At 38.8% G+C, this 17,797-nt stretch overlaps 1 protein-coding gene across 1 annotated transcript in view; it reads left to right on the forward strand.

Moving 5' to 3' along the window:
* Positions 1-17,797, forward strand: part of LOC123622903 (ADP-ribose glycohydrolase MACROD2-like) — a 1,130,381-nt gene that overhangs the window by 851,179 nt on the left and 261,405 nt on the right. The window lies entirely within an intron of this gene.

Consider the following 17,797-nt stretch of genomic DNA (forward strand, 5'->3'; position numbering starts at 1 on the left):
GCTTACATTCTAACATGGCACTAAAAATTTATAGTGAGATTTAAAGAAAAAGTATAGGAGAAAGTCTTAGGAGATTCTAACCTTCAGTTATTCATAAGCTCATTATTATTTCTTTCTTTCCCTTAAAGAGGACTTCTTCATTCATATCTGTAACTCTGGCTCATGTCCCACTCTCTTCAAGTTTGCATAATTAAAATACCCTCTAAACTCGTCTTTCCTCTCAGTGCTTTTTCCCTGTGGTGTATTCTGGATAGCATTTCCAGGGCAGATATGCTTCATATAACTATCAATTGGCAATTGTGTTCAGAAGAAGATTCTGTTGTATTAATTTTTCCACATTGCGACACCAAACCAGTACCACTGCTTGGTCTACCACTGAGATTTCCCACAGTTACAGCCTTGCCTTGGCCTGCCCAGAGATGGAGACAGCAACGGATTTTACCAGCAGGAGTGGCAAGGCCAGTGTTCACCACATAGTCTGATGCTCCCTGTTTTTCTCCCTGACTCAGGCAAGAGCCACTTCACTCCTCATTTTCCTGCCAGAAAACACCCTGGAAGTGTCTTAGCTTGCAACCCCCAGTCTATAAACTCTCCATTAAAGCCATACTGATTTACTCAACATCTTCCAAACTAACGGTACTGATTATTTATAACTAATGTTAGTTATTTATTACTAAGAAAGAATTATCTCAAAACTGTGTATCTTAACACAACAATAGATTTTTTTTTAAATCGTGTGGTTTCTGTGGGGTGGGGAGTGGCTTACTTTGGTGGCTTTTGCCATAGGGTCTTTCATGAAGTTGGATTCAGGATGTTGGTCTGGATTACATTCATGTGAAGGCTGGACTAAGTCTTTGGGATCCTCCTTAAGTAGGTGGTTCACTGTAGAGATGGAAAATTGTTGTTGGTGTTGGCTTTGGACCTCTCCTCCTCATGCCATGAGGGCTAGCTTCACAGAGCAAGTGAACCAAGAAAATAAGGCCTATGCCACAGTATTTTTAATAAAAAAAATTTATATTTAACTTACAGTATCTTTTAAGATGTAGCCTCGGAAGTCACACTGTATCATTTCTGCAGTGTCCTGTTTGTTACACAGATAAGTTTTAATCAAAGTGGGAGGGAATGACACAGGAGCATGAATATCCAGGGATGAGAATCACTGGGGGCATCGTGGGGTTTGGACACCACATAGTCCTACCCTCTCCTTTTCTAGGCAGCTCCTGTGCCTTTGCTATTTTCTCCCTGTCTGGAATGTTCTGTTTTGTTTTTGTTTTTTGCCCCATTTCCTGCATCTAACCATTTCTTAATGTTCATCTCGGTCCCATCTTCCCTGTGACACCTTCTCTGAATCCTTCAACCTGAAGAAACTGCATCTTCCATTGTTCTCCTGTGGTCTCATTATCAATATCACACATTTTAGCAGTTCCTCGCACACAGGAAATAATTCCTATTCACAAAGGAAACATTCTAAAAAGCTCAGCTCTTCCTGAATGAGGAAATCTTTTAATATTAAATATGACTACAGAAACTTGCATAAGGCATTGGAAAAAAAGCCCTCAATTATAGATTCAACCATATTATGGTACATAATATATTATGAGTAATATTAACATGGTATATTTGATATGTCAGAGATCAGTGTCTACCAGAACAGTACTACTCAACCGCAATATTTATATGAATCATGTAGGGACCTAGTTAAATGCAGATTGAGGTTCAGTGGGTATATGGTGGGGTCTGAGATTCTGCCTTTCTAACAAGCTCCCAGGTGATGCCAATGCTGCTGGTCCGTGGAACACCTTTGAGTAACAAGGTACTAGAAGATGAGCAAAAAATAAAATAAGAATTGAAAGTAGGTCGGAGAAGAGAAGTAGTGAAGAGAATTACAGTTGTGTTCAAGTACTAGAATGGGCAAGGCATAAATATTTGAAATCATGAATCATCCAAGTATTTATTTCTGTAGTGCTATTGATATATGTCTTCCCTCCCTCAGCCTTAATTGTACATTATTTTGGGTTGAGGACATTCATGTCACCCATAGAATTGGAGCATGGTTCCTCGTCCTTAGTAGTTGCTACATAAATGTATACTGCTTGATTACTCTGCTACTGATTCTCAGCCAGGCATTTGTAAATTCCCATCACTACTTCCTCAAATTTTCTCTTCTAAAAATACTCTGTTTTCATTATAGGGACCTCAAAACACCTTTCTATTATAAATATGCATTTACTTGTTTTATTTACAATTCCTTATGATACATAATATGATTCTTCATAATAAAATAAAACAAACTTTCATGGGTGCAAATACTGGGTAAATTAACATGATCAAATTAATAGAATTATCATGCTCAGTATTTATGTGCACATATGGTAGTAATATTCATCAGGTGTCAGGCAGGTGGGGGGTGAGGAGGGGGTTGGGTATATTCAAACCTAATGGGTGCTGTGCGCACCATCTGGGGGATGGACGTGCTTGAAGCTCTGACTCTGGCAGGGCGAAGGCAATATATGTAACCTAAACATCTGTACTCTTGTAATATGCTGAAATAAAAAAAAATTCTCATGCTCAGGTCAGACTCCAGACCAATTAAATCTGAATTTTTCAGGGAGGGCCCAGGTATTGGTGTTTTTTTAAAGTACCCTGGGTGATTCCAGAATAAAACAAAAGTTGAGGAATATTAGTTTAATTCACATCCTACTAGATTTTAAAATAGAGTGATTATACTTTTATTGCTGTGCCCCAAAGCATATTTTACAATATGTAATTTAGAAATATCAATGAAGGCCAATTCAGAGGAAAAACATCTACCCTTTTTTTCCTTACAAGATATAGTTGTGTCAATTTATAAATAAGTATAAATAAGCTATCGTAATTTTTGTAATTACAGAGTAAACGAACTTTTCCTTAAATGAAGATAGTTTCCTAATCATATAGAACTTGTTAATGTAGGTTGTACTTTTTAGCAAATAGATCAGATAATTTTCTCAAAGTATCCTAGTTATTTAAAAAAACATAAAGATATTTTGCAAATATTTTGTACCTGCCAGCCAAAGTCAGCCTCAATTTTAAATAGGACGTTGTTATATATGCCTGCCTCATAAATGTTAGCATCATGAAAAGGATTTCTGTTGCATTTGAGAGTGCCTTAGCTCAGAGGAAATAATGATACTTATTTTGTTTACTCAATTTCAGAAACTACAAAAGGCAGAATAAAGGCTGCCTAGTATGATTGCTAGAACCCTGAACCTAGGAGTAGAGAACCTGGCCTCTCCCCGTAGCTCTGCCTCTTATTAGCTGCGTAACCCCTGGCAAGTAAATGAGGGGATTGAAGTGGAAGGCTTATACGATTCTTATAGCTGGAAGGGGGTGGAGTGAGGGACTAATGTGCTTTGAGTACTTTTAGGTTAGGTACTGTGTGAAGAGATTTTAAATAATTCTCATAGAACTCTCAAAAATTCAATGACTCTATAGAAGAATTTTCAAGTGAGCAGACACAAAAGTCACTAGCTTGTTAAATGAAGCCCATGAAAAAAAATCAGATAACACAAAATAAAAAGCACATTAATTGCTTTGGCTCTGATTCTTTCATAGAAAGGGAATTTAACACGTCATTAACTCCAACCCCTTGGAATTACAGACAAGGAAACTGAGTCTCAAAAAGCTGAAATGATTTTCTTTTACTGACATGAAATAGCACACCAATAGGGGATGAGAATTTGTCCAGTTTAACAATCTGATCCTTTATGTCAACCAAAATCTTCCTTATCATCGTCATAATTCAACACTTCATTCTGCACGGAGGAAGTGATGGATCTAAAACTTACATTCATGGTAATTCAGAATTTCTGAAGCTGGCATCTCAAGAAGATTTTCGCAAGTGGCCTGGGATATGATACTTGGGACCTGATGTTACGAGTCCAGGTTGACAAATCACTGGCTGTTATCACTGGGACTGCCTAACTTGGAAGGCTTTCTGGATAAATATTTTTTGTAGCTAGATTCACAGATGTCACCTATCCAATTCAAAACTCATGGTTCTTCCACTGCCCTTTCGAGTCACAGGTGGTAAATGACAAAGTAACATTAATTTCATGCATACACATACATGCAACGCATACCAGCTTACACAGAGACATCACTGGTGCCAAGCGCTCACTTGATCCTGGGTGAAGAAGTTGAGTGTGAGGAACTGAAACCGTCATTCTCAAGTCTGGCCCAGAGATCAGTTAATTTGCCACCATTTTACCAGGGTTGATGAAGTTATGCTCAGGGCAGATACGTAACTAAAATCTAGATAACTTGTACCAAGTCATCATGTTAATCATCCGGTTAGTCAAAAAAAATCAGCAAATAATGATTATGCCTCTGTAGTATATGCCAGGCACTGAGAATATGGTGATGAATGAGACCGGACAGAGAAAGAGTCCAAAACATGTTTGTAAAACTTAAAAATATAAGATCCCATTAGGTATTTACTCATCCGATAAGGAAGATACACACACAATGCCACAGAGCATGGAGAATGAAGAACAAAGGCAGCAGGATGTGGGTGGTCACAGAGCTCTTCTCTTACAGGCAGTGATGTTTGAGCTGAGATTGGAATGTTGAGAGGGAAGCAGCATCACAGAGATCTTAGGGGAAAGTGTTTCAAGCAGAGGAAGCAGAAAATGCAGCAGGAAGAGGTCCTGAGATGAGAACTCGGAGCTTAGCGCTTCCACAAGAAGAGGTGTAGTAGTAGTAGTGGGGTTCTGAAGTCTTTCTTTCAGTTGTACATTTACTAATTTATTATTTATTGATTAAAATATGTATTGAGGGCTACTATGTGTCATGCACTATTCCAGACATAATCCCCTGGCCTCATGAAGCTTACACCTTGGTGTGGGACACTGACAATAAGTGTTATAATACACATGATAGCAAGCAAATTATGTAATATGTGAGAAGATAAGCACTATGGGGAAAAGAAGAATTAGGATAAGGAGGGCCAGGAAGCTGGGGAGGGGGAGGTCAGGGAAGGCCTGGTTGGGAAGGGAGACAGACGTGAGACCATCGGAGGACACGGGAACTGGCCACGCAGGCATGTGGGAAAGAGCACCTGGGAAAGGGGGCAGCAAACACAAAGACGTGCTGGAGACACAGCAGGGAGGCCCTTATGGCTGAAATAGGATGAGTGAGGAGAAAAATGGCGGCAGAGCTAATCAGAAAGGTGAAGGAGCCAGAACGTGTTCAATGACGTGGGTACTTTGGCTCGTCCCCCGGGAGGAACGGGTGGGCATCACAGGGTTCTTTGCTATCCTTCCGAGATCAGTACAGGCAAAGAACCAAGGAATTCCATCCCAGCTGTAACCTGGGGAGACTGGGCTTCCCCTGCGGGGGCGACACCATGAGATGGAGCCCACCACAAAGCCAGGCTGTGGTGGTTCTGTGGGTGGCGGTGAAGGGGAAGAGCCAGCTGGCTCTGCTAGGTGCCTGCCATCAAAAAAGTGAATAGTGCTGCTTCACTGGGAAAATCTTTTTAATACTTTCTCATCCAGGAGCTCTTCAAAAAATTGACACATAGTAATTGTATATTATTTGTACATATTTATGGGGTAAAGAGTAAGTTTTGAAGCATATACTGTAGAGTGATCAAAACAGGATAATTAGCATATCCATAGCCCCAAACATTTCTCATTTGTGTAGGGAACATTCAAAATTGTTTTTTCTAGGTATTTGAACATATGTAATGAATTATCATTGACTGTAGTCATGCTGCATGGCCACAGAACACGAGAACATACCCCTCCGGTCTAGCTGTGATCTAGCTGTGATCTTGTATTCTTCATCCAATCCCTTGCTATCCTCCTACCCTCCTACCCTATCCTCCTACCCTTCTCAGCCTCTAATAAACACTGCTTTGCTCTCTTCTTCTCTAAGATCAACATTTTAGTTTCCATATAATCCAATTTAAAAATGGGCAAAAGATCTGAATAGACATTTTTCTAGAGAAGACATACAAATGGCCAACCAATATATGGTAAACACTCAAAATCACTAATTACGGAAATGCAATTCAAAACCACAGTGAGACATATCACTCCAGTTTGAATGGCTATCATCAAAAAGACAAAAAAAAAAATAACAAATAGTGGCAAGAATGTGGAGAAAAGAGAGCTTTGATACACTGTCGATGGGAATGTGAACTGGTACAGCCATCATGGATAACGGCATGGAGGTTCCTCGAAAAATTACAAATCCAGGAGCCTTTCTGATTTCCTAAAATGACAATAGCAAGCTGTTCCCTAGAATTAAAATATAAACACACACCCAAAGCCATATAAAAAGAAAAGTACCTGAAGCAGTCCATAAAACTTTAAATTTCAATAGAGCACTAATTTAATCAGGAAAACTTTACAACATTTTTGCTGTCTCCATTAAGCATGTTATATGGTCTCTGAGAACTCTGAATATATGCGTCCAAAAGGGAAGTTACACTCGCCTTTTATCTCCAACAGATGTGGGCATCAAATGTTTATGGGCGTGAAAAAGTCTTTCCATTAAAGGAAACCTTGTCAAGTAGCAGGATTTTCTTTTATTATGTTGTTTTATGCTCAAAGCATTTCTTTCAAGGCCACATAAATATGAAAAAAGCAATGTAGTATTTTCATAACATGCCGATGTGTCACTGCTGTTTTTGGCAGAATTTCTCCCAAAGTGATCTTTGAGTTACTGGTTGCTAGGTGGCCTCCAGTCTTGACCTTCCAGGGGCCTCAAGGACAGTGATACATTGGTCTCCAGAGTACACTTTTGGGGCTGCAGATTTTTGTTAACACACAAGCAAAGTTTTCTTTTCCTGAAGTCGTTTTGCTCACCCTTGCCATTTCCTTGCGCAGCCTTTTATAGAAACAGAATTAAATTGTACTGGGACTAACAAGGAGGAAAAATAATTCACTCATATTTTATCGTTTTAATATCTTGCATTAGCATCGCCAGTGATTTATGTTTCCTAATCCTTTGTTCCTCTGTTTTGTATTCTCCAAGTCGATCAGGAATGTTGAAGGCAGGTAGCATAGACTTTCCAGGGAGGATGTGTGATCGGAAGTGTGGCGGCAGGTGAATGAAGCTTTATTTTCTCATTCATTGTTCACTTTGTTTTCCAAAACTTGGGACACTGGTTTGCATGTGTCTGGTCAGTTACAGGGAGCAGGGGAGGGAATGCCCAGTAATCTTTTCTTGTGATGTATTAATTGCTAAATTAAGCTAAGTAAGAAAGGTATTTCATGCAGATGGAAGGCTCTGGGCATTTGTCAATGACTCACTTCTGAGGATATCCACAAGCATTTTTTTCCTCCGCAGAACCATCTAGCCTTGACTGTCAGGTTAGCCATTTTCAGTTCTCCCTGCTTGATCCCCATCACCAACTGGCTTTCCAAGGGAGAGAGCCCCCCATGTGCTCTGAGCCACTGGCTGAGGGCAGTGATTGCCCCACACACATCCCATGAGTCTCCAGTGGGCATCCCAACTTGACAAAACTGAGTGTGCTTTTCCTTACCACTACATGTTGCTTTTGTGCTTGGACTTTGCAGAGATTTTTTTTTTTTTAAAGGTAGGTATCAGAATATTTCTTCTTGGATGCTGGCGTATACTACATTCGTACCTGCATACACTTCCAGTGCATTTCTGACAGTTGGCTTGAACCAGTCTTTGCTTTCAGGTAATATCTTCCTTGCTTGTGCTTTCTTAGGCAAAACCACGAAGGTTCCCCTTTTGCTGAATCTTTGTGTGTTACTGATTAAGAGACAGTAACTGTGACGGTTGTGCGCATCTGACAACATTTTCTAAATACTGCTGGCATCTTTTTCCCTTGGGACCCCCTGGGTTTCAAGGATTCGATTTGAATTTTTCCTACTCTGTTTCTTAAAATGCATGACTAAGAAACTGTTGCTTTTTTCAAAGATCTTTTGTTATTCTCTTTGAAAAAAGAAGGCAGAACAAGTATATTATTCCCAGGAATACCACAGTCCCATTCTTTGGCAATGCCGCCTTCTAATTTAAAGTGATCTGCCAGTCCACGTGTTGCTTCTAGCACTTGCCCATGTTTAAGAGCATAGAACAGGTGAGTTCAAACTTTTTCTCGAAAAGGTTAGAGTAAATAAGCTTTGAGGGTTTTACACTCTCTGTTACAGCCCTACATTGTATGTAAATAAGCCTGTGTGCCAATAAAACTTTATTCACAAAAACAGATGGTGAACTAGAGTTGGCCCACAGGCAACCCAGCCCTTGGTTTGGAAGGTGATTGTTGGAACTTTTGGCATAGCTCGTTTCCAACTGCTCTTAGTTAATTAAGGAGATGTTGCCAAGGGTCCCCTTTTCCCCCAACCAATGATTTCTGCTGATCTAATCACACATCTTGTTTTTCACTCTATTTGCTCTAGATCTATCACCAACAGGGTAAGCAAGAGCCAGGGAAGTTGTTTATTAAAAATAGAGGACCTAGAAGCCCAAATTCTTCACAGTACAGCTTTGTCACCCAAGCTCGGAAGGACAGCTCTCATTTTGGCTTCCAGTGTCTGTGTCCATCACCAGCTTCCCCTAGTTTAGTCCTGGCTGAGATCCTGCCATCTCTCAACCTTGCCTTAACGGCATCGCTAGCCCTGGAAACAGAAACGGCATCTGTGTACTAGCCCTTGCACGGTGCAGAAAACTTTCCACATGCCTTACCTGATGAGATCCTGGCCCAATCATTTGAGGCCAACATTATTAGTTATTTTTTATTTGCTTACTGTTTTTATGACAAGAAAACAGCCCTGGGGAGGTCGAGTGACCTGCCCAAGATTCTGCATCACATACGCAATGCAACTAGGTTTCACCTCGAGATGTTCTGACTCTAAGTCATGGGATCTGTCCTCTACCTGGTGCTGCTCCTCAGTCCTAATTCATTGAGGATCTGTAAATCAAACAATATTGCAATAGTAAATCAAACCAAATAACATATTGCATGTATTTTGTTAGCTTAATACCCCTGTATCAGCTCGTCATCTAGAGGCACTGCTGATTTTATATAGTATCATGTTGATCATTGGAACAGGTACCATTTATTGAGCTTATTTAATGCCAGGCCCTAAGCAAAGCATTTGGTGTTTTTGTTACTGGTCATTTAGTTCTCATAATCTGAGGAGGCAGATCATTTTATTACCCTCATTTTATAAAGATTGAAGACTTGCTCTACCTCATTCAAGTTCACCATGCATACAGTAATAAACAATTTAAGGTTATGTAAACATTTTTTAAAAGCACTACTCCTTCACAGTATGTTGTCAGTTTTGCTCCAAATTATGCAAGGTGTTCCCACATTTTATGTTTCAGTAGCATAGAAGGTAAATAAAACGATTAAATTATTTATCTTCATTCATTACAGATACTGTGCAAGAGAAAGCCATCTGCTAATTCTCTTTCAACCAGCCCAAAGAAGGGACTATTTTAAAAAAATTACGTAAAAATTTGTCCCAAAGATCTCAAAAAATGCTTTCTGATCAGTTGATTTAAATAATGTTATTTTACAGCTAAAAGACTTTTTTTTTTCCAGTTATTATTATTATTATTATTTTTTTTTTTTTATTTCAGCTCGTCATGGGGGTACATAAGTTCAGGTCATATACATTGTCCATGTCCTTTTGCATAAACTATAAAAGGAAGAATCTTTCCTATGGATGACTTTATTCTATAGCAAATGTTTCCTCCAGATGCATGGATTTTTAAGCCAGTTTAAGATGTTTAACACATGGTTAATTCTAGATACGTGTTCACATTTTGATTACAAACAAATGTCCAGACCTATCCCTATATGTCTCAGGCTTTCTTGAAAGTGCACCAACTAAGGCAGCGGGGCAGCCAGTGGAGACCACTTTAAGGGCTCAGTTATCAGGAGGTTAGCAGGGTGCGCTGCCTTTTGTCCTGAGATTGGAGTTTGTTAAAGTCCACAAGCTTTACACTTTACCACCAGTTCTATTTACAGTGTTTTCAAAAACTTGGCTTTTTTGTCATCACCTTAATTTTTTTTTCTCTCATCACAAGGAACCCTACTTTTAACAAGAAATAACAAAAGAAACAGAAACGAATAAAAACTAATACTGAAAGCCCTCAGCAGATTTTCTTTTCTGAGCACCACTTTTTGAGGCATTATCCTTTATAACACTTGATAACAGGTCCTAAGTGCAAAGAAAGAGGAAAAAGAAACTTTACATGATTAAGAAAGGATAGGAATTGAAAATGCTGGAAGATGTGAAGGGGTAATAGGAAATGAAAATACGGCAACAGAAAAAGAAAAGTAATTCTCTGTTGGCCACATTGTTATTTTCCATGACCTGCTCACACTGACTTCTTGTGGACACTTATTTCTTCCTGAAATCCCACTCTATTGGTAAAAGGGTGTTAATGTGATCAACCATGAACCCGCTCATGCTCAGAAGACCATTGCTCTTGGTGGGTGGCACCTCTTTTTTTTCCTTCCTTAACTATTAAACGTATCTTCTGAAATAATTATAGAGGTTTTTAATTTGTCCTTCTAGTTACAGGGAAAAAAGAAAAAAAAGTGTCTCATTTCATCCCTAAGGAGACTAGGGCTAATAAGTGCAGTTGTATTGCTTTTTCATGGTAAGCCCAATCAGTTTGATTTCTTTTTCTCCTAAATGAAAAAATAAGCTAAGGCCAGCAAAAAGCCGTAATTGGGTCACTAATTAAATGCCAGGCGTCTGCCGCCTGGTAGAGTTGAGAGCTTACCCATTGAAGGAAATAAAATCATAAACTGTTATGTGTGACCGTGAGTGTGAAGGAGGTGAGAGGTGAAGCTGGTGTTACTGATGAAACTGCAAGATTTATGGAGATGTGTGACCGGGAAAATATAAAACACTAAGTAGATGGTGCCAGAAGTTTTGCCTCCAAATATTTAAATCCTTCCAATATGTGTTGTTGTCACTGTCCTGTGGAGTAAAGAACAGAGCAGGTGTGTGAACGCGCAGCCCTGATCTAGACACCTGAGAGATGACGGGGAGCTTGGAGGGAGCAGGCCGAGAGCTAAGAGGGGAAACGAGAGGGTAACACGGTCTGTCAGATGGGCCTGGGCATTGGCCCTTGCACTGGGTTAATGGAGGACCATGGGAACAGTGATTCTGGTAGAATTATAGGGAGGGAAGCCTAATGATAGTGGGCTCAAAAGAGATTCAGAGGACAAGAAATGGAAGCAACAAGTACGCGCAATTCTTTCAAGGTTCTGCTATGAAGGGGTGTAGTGAAATGAGGTGACAGTGGGCACGGGAAATGGGTCAACAGAGCATTTGGATGCATCGAGGATGACATCTCATGGGGGAAGGCTTTGACATTGTGGTCTTGAAATCTAATAGAATGATAATGTCCGTGTTTTTGTTTTGTTATTTAAGAACACAAGCAAGTTATTCTTTGATCTCAGTTCCTCATGATAAAATATGGCTTAATTTGTACCAAAAATGTTGGCTCTGGACCATAGATTCTCATTATAATGAATTTTAAGTGACATTTGCATTTCTTTGATTATGTGACAAATTTACATAAAGGTGTAATGCTGAGGACATGGAGATATTTTGGATTTTAGGAAAATACAGTATTTGTTCCAAGAGCTATAACTTAAGGCCTGATCACCAAGCTCTGTGCTCATGATGGGACATCCTCATCTAAGTTCCTTACTAAGGCAGTTTAGGGCTGGGTATAGATCAGCAGCTGTTCCTCCTGAAAGCAGGCTCCCAGTCCCTCCTACCCAGAGAGAGGAGGCAGCAAAAGCTCTCCTTCAGCTGTCATTCCAGAAGTCCATGGATATGTTAAAATCACCAGTCTCCATCTTAGATTCATGACGTTTGTGGGGAAATTATTATCCAAAAACTGTATTTCAGGATAGTAGTAAATCTAATGAGAGAATGTACAAGAAGTAAAATCTGTCCTTCCATTTTCCACATAACCTCTCGGTCATCATCTGTCAACTCAGTGGCCCTTCTTTGGATGTGAAGATGGTGATATTAACCACCAGTAATATTTTCAAAAGGCGCTCTGCACATTAAGGTTTCTAATTATCCTTCCTCAAACCAGCATCAGTGCTGATTATTAAATAGTTTTATAATCCTAACTGGCCTGAATTTTTTTGAATGCAGTCCTTCAAATTATCCTTTTGCAGTGATAAATCTTTCCTAAAGCATTTAATTCTGTACACAGTAAGAGAAATATCACCACGTATTCATGAATGCTACTGAACAAAAACTATATTTATTTCATGTTCAGGCTGTAAATATTAGAAATTTATGGATGATGGTTTCTTAAGAAATAATACTATAGGCTCTGAAATGACTGGCAGTTCTATTATAAGGGATTTTGAACAAGCTTTGAGGCAGAGACTACTGCAGAAGAATTTATGCATTTTGCCAGCTCTAAAGGGGTACTGTGGCAAAATATCAGAAATTTACTTCTCAGCATGCCATGATAGTTATGAGTGAACTCTAGAAGTTTTCTTCTTTACTATCTAAGCAGTCTTTGGAGTCATCTATTTGGTGATTAGCTGTGACGTGTTTTCCTAATTAAGGAAAATCTATCCTTTCATCTCTACCAGCAAGTCCTCCAAAAGCTTGTTTTGAATATCAAAAGATCACCAATTCCATCTAAGCTTCAATGAAATGACCAATTTAATGTTTTGTAGACAATGTATATACATAGGTCTGACAGTAAGTTCTCTATTTCATTCATTGTGTCAACATCTCTTTGCCTCTGATTTTTACATATGAAGGCACAACTTTTCTTTTAAGTGCGGTTTACCCTATTAAAAAAAAAAGCCTTTAGTTTTTAAAGCAGGTTTAGGCTCACAGCAAAATTGAGAGGAAGGTACAGAGATTTTTCATGTACCCACTCCCCGTTCACATCCATAGCCTTCCCCAATAGCAACATCTCCCATCGCAGTGGTGCATTTGTTATAGTTGATGAAGTTACATTTATACATCATTATCACCCCGAGGTCATAGCTTACACTAGGGTTACGCTTGGGGTTGTACATTCTGTGAGTTTGGACAAATGTCTGATGTGTATCCACCATTACAGTATCTTACAAAATATTTTCACTGCCCTAAAAATCCTCTGCACTACACCTATTTATTCCCTGCGCAACCTCCTGACAATCACTGATCTTTTTACTATCTCTGTGGTTTTGCTTTTTTCAGAATGGCACATAGTTGGAATCATACAGTAATGTTCATTAGTAATGTACATTTAAGGTTCCTCCGTGTGTTCTCATGACTTGATAGCTCATTTCTTTTTATCACTGAATAATATTTCATTGCCTGCATGTACCACAGTGTGTTTATTCAGCGGCTGAAGGTCATCTTGGTTGCTTCAAAGTTTTAGCGATTACAAATAAAGCTGCTATAAACATCTCTGTGCTGTTTTTGTGTGGACATAAGTGCTCAATTCCTTTGGATAAATACAAAGAAGAGTGATTCTAGGTCACATGGTAAGAGTATGCTTAGTTTTGTAAGAAATTGCCAAACTGTCTTCCAAAGTGCTGTACCATTTTGCATTGTCACCACAGCGTATGAGAGTTTCTATTGCTCCACATCCTCACCAGCATTTGGTGTTATCAGCATTATGCATTTTAGACATTCTAGTAGGTGCATAGTGGTATCTCATTGTTTTCACTTATATTTACTCAAGTACATATGATGTGGAGCATTTTTTTCATATAGTTATTTGACATCTATATATCTTGTTTGGTGAGGCATCTGTTAAGGTCTTTGGTCCATTTTTTAATTTTATTTCTTTCATAGATTATGCCTTTGGTGTTGTATCTAAAAATTCATTACCATCCCCAAAGTCATCTATGTTTTCTTGTATGCTATTCTCTACGAGTTTTATAGTTTTGCCTTTTACATTTAGGTCTTTTATCCACTTGAAGTTCGTTTTTGTGAGGTATAAAGTCTGTGTCTAGATGTGTTCTTTTTTTTCTTTTTTGGCATGTGAATGCCCAGTTGTTCTAGCAGTGTTTACTGAAAATTCTATTCTATCTCCCTTGCTCCTTTGTCAAATAATCAATTAACTATTTGTATGCGGTTCTATTTCTGTGCCCTCTATTCTGTTCCATTGATCTATTTGTCTATTTTTTCACCAATACCACACTGTCTCAATTACTTTGGATTTACAGTAAGTTTTGAACTAATCATTGGGCACATTGATCATTGAGTGCCTGAGTTTTAGTGAACTGATGTCTTCCTCTCCTAGCTTTCCGACGATCTAGACCTTCCTGCAGCTGTGTTTCTAAGATCCCTTCCCATGAGAATTTCTGTGCTATCAACTTGACAAAGGGACCCACCCATCAGACCTATAAGCAGCTTGTCCTCATACACATCCTCTTAACAAATATATTTGAGTTGTTGGGACATGCGGCTACTTAGTGCAAAGATAAGACTCTCCTTGACCTCTTTCTTTTCTTTTATCTTTAAGGGCTCTAACTTCAAATACGTAATTAACAATGAAGGATGAAACTAAGAACAGCTGGATGATGTGTTTTATAATTCATAATTCAGGTTATGAGATACAGGAAAATAGCAAGAGATCATTAAAACCAGCTACAAAAATCAAAGTTCCTTGAGGGCATCTCAAGTTGACTACTGCATTCCCAATGTCTAGTGCAGTGTCTTACACACAGTCAGAGTTCAGTTTTGCAAATGATGTCCTTATTCAAATAAATGATCAGGCAGAGTTCTTACTTGAGTAAAGATTTCTTCTATAAAAGTCTGGTGTCCATTGAATTCAGAAAAGAGTAGCATATTGTTCCATTCTTATCTTGCCTCCAAGGCATACCTGATAAGAAAAGTAAAAGTCTCAAAAGAGACTAAATCTAACTCATTGCTTTTCACCTCCTTTCGTTCTGAAGCTATGGTAGGCTTCCCAAAACCCAAAGAAAGGTGGGGACAATAATACCCTCATGTACCCTGCCTCTAGGAAGGAAAATTTAACAATATTAGCAAAAATAATGATAATATCAACACCTGCTAGCACTTATATAGTGGTCACTATGTTCCAGTATAGTTTTAAACTCTTTACATGAAATATACTTAAGCTTTAAAACAATCCTTTGGACTTGGAACTTTCATTTTCTCCATTTTACAGATGAAGGGGCAGAGGAAACGAGAGGTTAAGTGACTTGTCAGGGTCAGCCACTTAGAGCAACCTAGAGTGAATACCCAGCCAGGCTGGTGCTAGAGTATGTGCTCTTATCTGCTATTCTGTGGTATATTTAGGCAATCCAGGTCTAGTCTAGCCATACCCTATGCATTCCATATATAGACAGATTTATCAACAATTAGGGAAATTAGAATCTGAATTGGAGGAGGGGTGTATATTTTATTTGCATTATCTGGATTTCTGTCTTATTTACTCAGTTGAATTCAAGTACTGTCACCTTGAGACATTGGAGACAGCCAAAGATAGAAAGGTGCTAGCCCTTGAGACCATTAGGATGATGAATAGGACATATTAATAGTTTTCAAGGGTCACTTTATGGCCAGCTGGAGAGATGCAAGAACTAAGAATTATGTGCTAGGAAATTTATGTTAAAATAAAGATGTATACAGACTGTTGTAGAAACAGGGACAAAGAGTACTTGACTCTGGTATGGGTGAGGGAGAGAGGGGAAGGAATATTGGACAAATTTTACAGAGGGGTTTTGAAGGATGAGTAGGAGTTTGACATGTGGGAAAATAGGATATGGGGCGTCAATGCTCTATGCAAAGACACCAAGGCATGGGAGTGGTTGGTATGCTGAGTGAGGACAGAGTTTGCATTTGAAGAATGATCCAAGAGGAAAGGGTAGGGTGGAAGGTCCAGGGTTCATGTAGAGTCAGCAAATAGGAGTACTGCAGGGCTTGAAGTCATAATCCAAGGGTCAGACAATCTTCCATTATCCAAAAGAGCCTTAACTATAACTGATGAAAATTGACAGGATAGGTGGCAGGGAAATATGTAAAGGGATTGAGAAGACAGGACACTGATAGGGAGCAGCTGGCTGCCCAGTCTCAATTTGCCTGTATTTTTCCTTTGCCCTGCAAGTAGTGTGGCCCAAATCACTCTTACCTAAAGATTTCATGTGATAAAAATAAATGTTCTGGGAAATAGGTGCAATGCTAGGGAAGATACTAGATTCTGTGTGAGATATCTGTCTCCCACATATATAGCCACAGTATTCTGTTCCCTGGAAGTAGACTGAACAAATAGGTTGCCTACAGAAAACAAGAATCATCTTCAATAAGATGCCTTATACCCATTTCTTATTACTTTTATATAATTCCTGGGATATGTGTCTGTATGTTACTTTAACAGCTGTATACATCTTTACCTTTAATTGCATAGACATATACTTACAAGTGTTTCCTTCAATATACATCTACCCTTTTCTGTGATTCAAATGAATATATTCAATTCTGCTCATTTTTCATAATGTTCTCAATTATGATAGCAAAATAACTCTATTCTGGAAAAATATACCAATAACTCTCTTGAATTATAGCAACAATAAAAAAATGTTTTAACTGAGCAATTTGAGTTTTTTAATTGAAATATTTGTGCACACAAGCTCATGATGTCACCACTAATGGTTAGTTTGTTTGTCTGACTCATAATGAATATGGGAGAATTGTTTTAATAAAAATGAATTGCTTTTCATAAGGACTAAAATCTCTTTAATTAAGTTTAACAGAAGCCATGAATTGACAGCTTTTCTGGAAGAAATAGAAGAGTCAGTTTTTTTAGAAGTTCTATGCCGGATTTTTCAACACTTTGCATGAGAAATCAGAAGGGCATCATTAACATGCTCTATTTCATTTGAAACAGTTTTAACTTTTGGTAGTCAGCTCAATAAATGGAACTGACTACTTTTAACCGGGGACAATGACATACTGCACTAGGATATGACACTGTCTAAGTTGTCACTTTTTCTTCTTGTATCAGCAGGAGTTGGTGATAATTTCAGTGCAAGTTTCCATTTTCTGTTTTTGACTGTATATTTGTTTTGTCACCTAACAGAGTTACAGAACTGATTTAAGGAACAAGCTGACTACCTAGTCCCCTTTTCTGTCATTTTGACCCCTATAGGGTCAGTATAGACTATAGGTCTTCTTGTGATCCTCAAAGTAGCGGCCCAAATCCCCACATTTATTTAATATTCTTTATTGAACACCTAGTATGTACTGTAAGCTGCACTAAACTCTTGAAGGGATATATACGTGTAAGAGAGATGGCTTCACAGTAGAGAGAAAAGGGTCTGGGCTCTAGAGTACCTAGCACTAACAGCCATTTACTAACTGAAATTTAAGGTATCTGAGCGTCACTTTCCTATGAAATGGGAATCATAATACGTATACAGCTATCGTGGAGACTAAATAAAATAGATAGTAGCATTGGCACATTGCAGATGCTCAGGACCTGTTGGTTTCTCATTCTCTCTACATCACAAGTTTAGAGTCACATTGGAGTGACCCATATCCACACTCAAACAAGAATTCAGAGTACTCTAGAGCAAGTACCTCATGTATGGCATGGTTAATTGTGGAAATACTAGGAACATTAAGTTTGTGAGTCACCAGTATGAAGAGAGTTGCTGTTGCTTGGGGTTGAGGTGATCAAGTGAGGCTTCTTTAAGCTGGCAAAACGTGAGTTGGGCCTTAAGGATTGCTGGGTTCCAGATGTGTATGGGAGGAAGAGAGGAAAGTCCTGGTTGGGTAAAGAATGTGAGCAGCATCTTGCAGGTAGAAAC

This window comes from Lemur catta, chromosome 17 (assembly GCF_020740605.2).
Source record: "Lemur catta isolate mLemCat1 chromosome 17, mLemCat1.pri, whole genome shotgun sequence".
NCBI lineage: Eukaryota > Metazoa > Chordata > Mammalia > Primates > Lemuridae > Lemur > Lemur catta.